Consider the following 7,889-nt stretch of genomic DNA (forward strand, 5'->3'; position numbering starts at 1 on the left):
GGTAAAAACAGATGTTAAAGGAGTTCTTTGACAAACAAGCTGACACTTACCCGGGGCTTCTATTGGCCCCCTGCAGCTGTAATGTCCCGCGCCATCCTCCTACGATGCTCCGTTCCCCGCCGCCGGTCCCGGTCTAATCACGCGAGGAAGTGACGAGAGTGGGATGCACGCTGGAATGCGGAAGAGGTGAGTCATCCCTGCCAGCTGCCTGATTGTACTAAGCTGCTGCGCTTAATAGCTGGAGGGGTAGTGCTGATCGGGGGACCCAATACCCCCTTCCTGCCTGCTACCCCCTCCAGCACGGGCGCCCCTTCCCCCCCATGGTCAGACGGGTGCCGCTAACCCCCCCCCCCTGACTTGCCGCCTGAGGAACCCGCCTCACCCCGACTTATGGGCGGCCCAGCCCTGGTTATCACACAGCCAACGATTCACACACCTCTCATCATCTCCCACTATGATCCTATTTGACCCAGGCTTACTCTAGCTGCAGGTACTTCAAAGCCACTTATTTACACAGCGTCCAGCACCCATCACTACAGTCTGATATGATCCAGTCTGCCCCCTAGCTTCTGGTACTGCAACTACAATCACACAACCACTAATCCTGGCACCTCTCAGCATCCCTTAGTATGCCTTGATTTTCCCCAAGCCACCTTCCAGATGCAGATGGTGCAACTGCAAGTCGCCAAACTTAGGTTCCCCGCCAGTCTCACTGGTAACAACGCTTCCTGTGATGATGTCACAGGGTGGATGTTACCAGTGAGTCAGGGCACTCAGCAATCCAAACTTCTCTCACTGTCGCTTACTATGATCTTAAACGACCCATGCTGACTTCAGCTGCAGGTCTGCAATCATCCGCATGACATAAATGTGCCAGCAGGGGGCACCAGATACAAAGCTATAAGAGCGCAGAGCACCTATGTTGATTCTCTGTCATGGCAAATTTATATGTACAAACATTTTTATACACAGTGTGACTATATGCATATGTCCCTTTAATCCTCACTCCGCTGTGAAGAAGGTTTCCACAACAAATCAAGTAGGTAGAAGTTTTGTAAAAGTAATACCACACAATCTAAAACAGTTGATTGTCAGGAGTTCTTTGAATAGGCCTCAACAAAACGGAACATCACCCTGCCGACAAAAAATATGTGGGACCTGACAGGCGCGGAGCTAGGGGGGGTCGGGGTAGGACAAGTGCCCCGGGGCGCCGGGTCCCCAAGGGCGCCCAGCTGAGCTTCGGGTTTTTTCTCTTTTTGCGGGGCTGAGGGGAGCAGCGCAGAGAAGAGAGAGAGCTGTGCGGACGGTGGGGAAGGGGGGCCATCTCCCCCCTCCTTCCCTCACCTTAGGTGCTCTCTCTCTCCCTCGCTGTCCCCTCCAATGTCTGTCCGGTGGCTGGCAGCGGCGGGCGGAACTCACCTCCGTCACGCTCCAGCGCCGCGTCGGAACACCGGCCGGAAGTTCGGGTGCGCAGCCGCTGCTCTGGTCTGGATCAGACCAGAGTAGCGGCAGATCCATCCGGCGCTGCGACGAGACGGAGGTAAGTTCCGCCCGCCGCTGCCAGCCACCGGACAGACATTGGAGGGGACAGCGAGGGAGAGAGAGCAGCTCTTCCTCTTCTCTGCGCTGCTCCCCTCCTGCTGGGGAGGGGGACACCTGGCTACCTACTCTGGGCACCTATACCTCTGGCTACCTACTCTGGGCACATATACCCCTGGCTACCTACTCTGGGCACATATACCCCTGGCGACCTACTCTGGGCACATATACCCCTGGCTACCTACTCTGGGCACATATACCCCTGCCTACATATATTGGGCACATATACCCCTAACTACATATACTGGGCATATACCCCTGGCTACCTACTCTGGCCACATATAACCCTGGCTACCTACTCTGGCCACATATACCCCTGGCTACATATAATGGGCACATATACCCCTAACTACATATACTGGGCATATACCCCTGGCTACCTACTCTGGGCACATATACCCCTGGCTACCTACTCTGGGCACATATACCCCTGCCTACATATATTGGGCACATATACCCCTAACTACATATACTGGGCATATACCCCTGGCTACCTACCCTGGGCACCTATACCCCTGGCTACCTACTCTGGGCACCTATACCCCTGGCTACCTACTCTGGGCACCTATACCCCTGGCTACCTACTCTGGGCACATATACCCCTGGCTACCTACTCTGGGCACATATACCCCTGGCTACCTACTCTGGGCACATATACCCCTGCCTACATATACTGGGCATATATACCCCTGGCTACATATACTGGGCATATATACCCCTGGCTACATATACTGGGCATATATACCCCCTGGCTACGTGGACTGGGCATATATACCCCCTGGCTACATATACTGGGCATATATACCCCTGGCTACATATACTGGGCATATATACCCCTGGCTACATATACTGGGCATATATACCCCCTGGCTACATATACTTGGCATATATACCCCTGCCTATATATACTGGGCATATATACCCCCTGCCTACATATATTGGGCATATATACCCCTGGCTACATATACTGGGCATATATACCCCCTGGCTACGTGGACTGGGCATATATACCCCCTGGCTACATATCCTGGGCATATATACCCCTGGCTACATATACTGGGCATATATACCCCTGGCTACATATACTGGGCACATATACGCCTGACTATATATACTGGGCACATATTATTCTCCTGGCTACATATACTGGGCATATATACCACTGGCTACATATACTGGGCACATATACCTCTGGCTACATATACTGGACACACATACCCCTGCCTACATATACTGGGCACATATACCCCTGGCTAACTGTTCTGTGGACATCTCTACCCCTGGCTACCTGTTCTGGGGACATCTATACCGCTGGCCACCTATTCTGGGGACATCTATACTGCTGGCCACCTATTCTGGGGACAACTATAGACCTGGGGCTACCTATTTTTGGGGAACCACGTCAGATTGAGTGTATTTTGGAGAACTGCTGCCAGGTGAGAGGTGTCTACCATATTAAGGGGGCATTCTACCTATTTATGTGAAATGCTGTCTATTTATGTGACTCATGACTGCTGAATTTGTCTTTTTGGGGGCCTCATGGTTACTGAATTTGTCTTGTTGGGGGCCTCATGATTTGTTGGGGGCCTCAAGATCGCTAAATTTGTCTTGTTGGGGGCCTCATGATTGCTGAGTTGGTTATGTTGGGGGCCTCATGATTGCTGAATTTGTCTTGATGGGGGGGGCTCATGATTGCTGAATTTGTCTTGGAACATGCTGGAAGGTACATACTGAGGGAGGGTGGGTGAGCGTGAGCCTGCTAACCTCCATATACATTTGGCTCCACCCATAACCACGCCCACATTTATTATGTGACCACGCCCCTTTTTGGCGCGGCGCGCAACCTTGACTTTGGGGGGGCGCATTAATAGTCTTTGTCCCCGGGCGCTGAAAATCCTAGCTACGCCTCTGCCTGCAGACACATTTACCCCACTGACAGGGTAACGATACCAGGTTCACAACAGGAGTACAGAGTACAAGGTACATTTTCCTGTGGTTCCACCAACCTGGTATATCTGATCATGTGTGCGAAATGCCCCAATGTTATGTACGTGGGAGAAACTGGTCAAACTGCGCAAACGTATGAATGGACACAGGCACACTATTAATGATACCAAATCTGGACTCCCAGTTGCTACACACTTTCGGTCCAACGGACACAGCATGGATGATCTTCGTGTCACTGCCCTGAAGGGTGGCTTCAAAACGTCAAATGATCGATTAATAGCAGAAACAAAATTTATAAATTGGTTCAAAGCTGTGCAGAACGGTTGGAATAAGGACAACAACTTTCTATATTGGTATGAGATTGATGATATTTAAACTTTCTCAGACATTATAGCTGAACTTGTGAACTAAGAATTTATGATACCTCTGTGTCAGTCCAACTCCCAGGTCTGTGAGCAGGTGTTAAACAAGGATCCTTATCTTAGCTTACAACCTCTAACCCCAGGTCGATGGTCTGTGTGAATTAAGACATCTTAATGACATGTATTTATGCTTGAAAAAATATCTGTTTTCCCTTTTGATGTTGCATGTATATAAGCTGTCTGTACCACCAGTTTGCAAACTAACAGGATATAAGCCAGACGAAGGCTGCGAGGCCGAAAGCTTGCTTATTTGTATTCATTTTTAGTTAGCCAATAAATGGTATCATCCTGGTTTAAAACTTCTTGCTTTTACTGATGGCTAACACGGTACAATACCCTACTGCTACTACCTTTTAATGGCTAACAGATAGATTATGCAAGCTTTCTGGGATCTAGTCCCCTTCTTCAGGCATATATACCGCACAACAAAACACAAACTCAAATGTAAATGCACAGCAATTTGATTGTGATTTTTGCCAGGTTTAGGCATCTTGTATACTACATGCGATTCCGATTCTTTATCTTTATTCTTCTGATCCGATTTTGGATTCCGATTAAAAAACGTTCTGCATGCTGCTAAGATTCGGAATCCAAAATCGGATGTATAAAAAAACTGGAATCCCATGTAGCGGGCAAGAGGCCTTAACTTGCGTTTAAGATTGGATTGGTTAGGGAAATACCATTAAAATAAGGAAATTGCAAGCAAAGCACATATATTTAATCTCAAAACATAGTTTTACTCTCTGATTCTAGTGAGTTTTGAGATGAAATCTATGATGAATCATAGTTTGGTTGAAAAAAGACATTGGCCATCAAGTCCAACCAGTAAAAAGAAAATTAATAAGTAAAAATGTGGTACAATATTGGTACATTCCTGGCTATAGCCCCCTCGCATATCCCAGTTGATCCAGGGGAAGGCAAAAAAAAAAGAAGAAAAAAAAACCTTACAAGGCTTGGGCCAATTACCAAAGGAAGAAAAATCCTTTCCACCTCCAAGTGGCAGTCAGATAAAATCCCTGGACAAATTCTGCTGGGAACTATCTAGTAATTATAGCCATAGATGTCCTTCGATGCAAGGAAACCATCCAAGCCTCCTTTAAAGGGATATGAAAGAAAGGAGGAAGGATCGGCACTTTCAAAAGTGAGGCATAGTCCAAAAACAAGTGCATGTGACAGCTAGGCAAATAAAGTGGACATACCGATGCATGGAGGTGTGATAATTGCAGTGGGTGCTGGGCACTGGTCGCCTGACGGCCGCTTCGCACACAGTTTTGCTTCTACGGAGGCTGGAGGCTTTGACTGCATAAAAGTGAGAGGAGTGTGTGTCATCCTGCCAACCCCCTACATCTCCAGCTGTATTTTACTGCAGTGCCAACTACCTCTTTCTCTGACCATTGACTCTCCTGTAAAGGGAACCTGATATGAAAGAAGTCTCGGGTTTTATACTTACCTGGGTGTTCCTGCAGCCCCCTTGAGGCTGTTTGTTTGGTGCCTCGCCGACTCCTCAGGCTGCTCCTGTGCCCCTTTGATGGCCTGGTACTCTGGCCTAGTTGTGCTTCGTCCCGCATGTGCGGCCTGGTCTCATGCACTCCCCCAACGAGTTCCCGTGGCTGGTAGCATGCAATAGCAACTTGGACATGCGCATGGCCGGGCCGCGCATGCACAACGAAACACGACTTGGCCAGAGTACCGGGCTATCCAACTAGGGACAGGAGCGGCCTGGGGAGACGGTGAGGTACCAAACAGCCTCAAGGCGGCTGGAGGAAGCTCCAGGTAAGAATAAAACCTGAGACTACTTTCGTCTCAGGTACACATTAAATGCAGGTATAGAATTTGCCATAACTACTTCCTGTAGTAAAATATTCCATCATTCTGTGCTATAAAGTCTTGTATAGCATCCCTTGGAATACCATCAAACAGTTTACACACAACTGATGTTAAGCGTACAGGTCTGTAGTTTCCCGGTTTGATCTTTTCCCCTTCTTAAAGTGAACCTGAGAAGAGTAAAGTAAAGAATCGATACATACCTAGTGCTTCCTCCAGCCCATGAACTCTGTTGCCTTTCTCGCCATCCTCCCCTGTGGCATATCTCCCAACATTTTGAGATAAGAAAGAGGTATGCTTTAAGACAGCGTTCCCCAACCCTGTCCTCAAGGCCCACCAACAGTGCATGTTTTGCAGAAAACCACCAACATGCACAGGTGAGGTAATTAGTGCCTCAGTAGAGCTGATTAAAGTGAGTGTTTACCATTTAAAAAATAAAAAAGTCAGATACTCACCTAAGAAGAGGGAAGGCTCGGTCCTAATGAGCCTTCCCTCTCCTCTCCCGGTCCCGCGCAGGATCCCCCGTGGCAGTATTCGACCAGTTCGGTCAAATACTGCCACTTCCGCATGCCGAAGGGAGCTTTCGGAAGCCTTCGGGAGCACTCGGGCTTCCGAAGACGGGCCGCTCCATACTACGCATGCGCGAGCGCCCTCTATGACGCACTCGCGCATGCGTAGTATGGAGCGGCCCGTCTTCGGAAGCCCGAGTTCTCCCGAAGACCTCCGAAGTCCCTGCGGCGGCGGACGCGAACGGGGGAGCCAGCGCAGCACCGATGGCACCGGGAGAGGAGAGGGAAGGCTCATTAGGACCGAGCCTTCCCTCTCCTTAGGTGAGTATCTGACTTTTTTATTTTTAATGTGGTACCCATTGGCTTTAACTACCTGTGTGGACTTCCACAAAACATGCACTGTTGGTGGGCCTTGAAGACAGGGTTGGGGAACACTGCTTTAAGACACCCAGTGCCCACTGCCACTCCTGACAACGCAGTCACCATTGATGTCATAAGAACATCTTTAATGTTGTTTTGCACAAAACTGTGTTAACCATTGATGCACTTTATGCACTCGCACCTGATTGTTAATACATTAGTTCCAGACATTGTTCCTTCTCCCAGATTCATTTATAGATGGCTGTTTCATCTTGAGCATGTTATTTGCACTGGGGATAGCACTGCTGCAGCAATGCTGGACTTAACCATTAACAAAGCACAGCTGTGTCCGAGTGCCTGCCGGTCTTTCTGTTTGTATAGTGGGAGTTTTGTATGTGTGATTTTTCAAAACTGGCCTTTCTTTCATATCCTTCTGTGTGGTCTACAAAGACCACTGCTGTAGCCAAATTCATAGTACTGGTTGATGTTGCTGGTTTGGGCAGTCCAGGACTTACATGCTAAAAAGCCATCCTATTCTGGTATCAGACTCAGCTCATTGATCGGCTTTAAGCCAATAATGATGAGTGGGCAGCACGGTGGCGTAGTGGTTAGCTCTCTCGCCTTGCAGCGCTGGGTCCCTGGTTCGAATCCCAGCCAGGGCACTATCTGCAAAAAGTTTGTATGTTCTCTCCGTGTCTGCGTGGGTTTCCTCCGGGCACTCCGGGTTCCTCCCACATTCCAAAAACATACGGATAAGTTAATTGGCTCCCCCTAAAATTGGCCCTAGACTACAGTACTTACACTACATAATATAGACATATGGCAATGGTAGGGATTAGATTGTGAGCTCCTTTGAGGGACAGTTAGTGATAAGATATATATATACACTGTACAGCGCCGCGTAATATGTCGGCGCTATATAAATACTAAATAATAATAATAATAATAATGAGTGATGACATGTTCAAACATCTTGTAGCGATGGCTCAAGAAGGAGATTGGCTGTAAGCTCTTTGTTTCTGATGTTTCCTTGCCAGGCTTCCACATTGTGACAACTTGCCTGTTGCCATAACATTGGAATTATGTGTTTCGGGACAGTTATTGAAGAGTCTCCATACCCATATGTAGTGCTGTAACTACTAATCATGTGCCCTCCGCCCAGCACAAAATGTGATGAGGCTCCATGTTTCTTCACAGCCCCTTTACCTCTCTTCTTGTGGTAACCCCA

This window comes from Hyperolius riggenbachi, chromosome 10 (genome assembly GCF_040937935.1).
Source record: "Hyperolius riggenbachi isolate aHypRig1 chromosome 10, aHypRig1.pri, whole genome shotgun sequence".
Lineage (NCBI taxonomy): Eukaryota > Metazoa > Chordata > Amphibia > Anura > Hyperoliidae > Hyperolius > Hyperolius riggenbachi.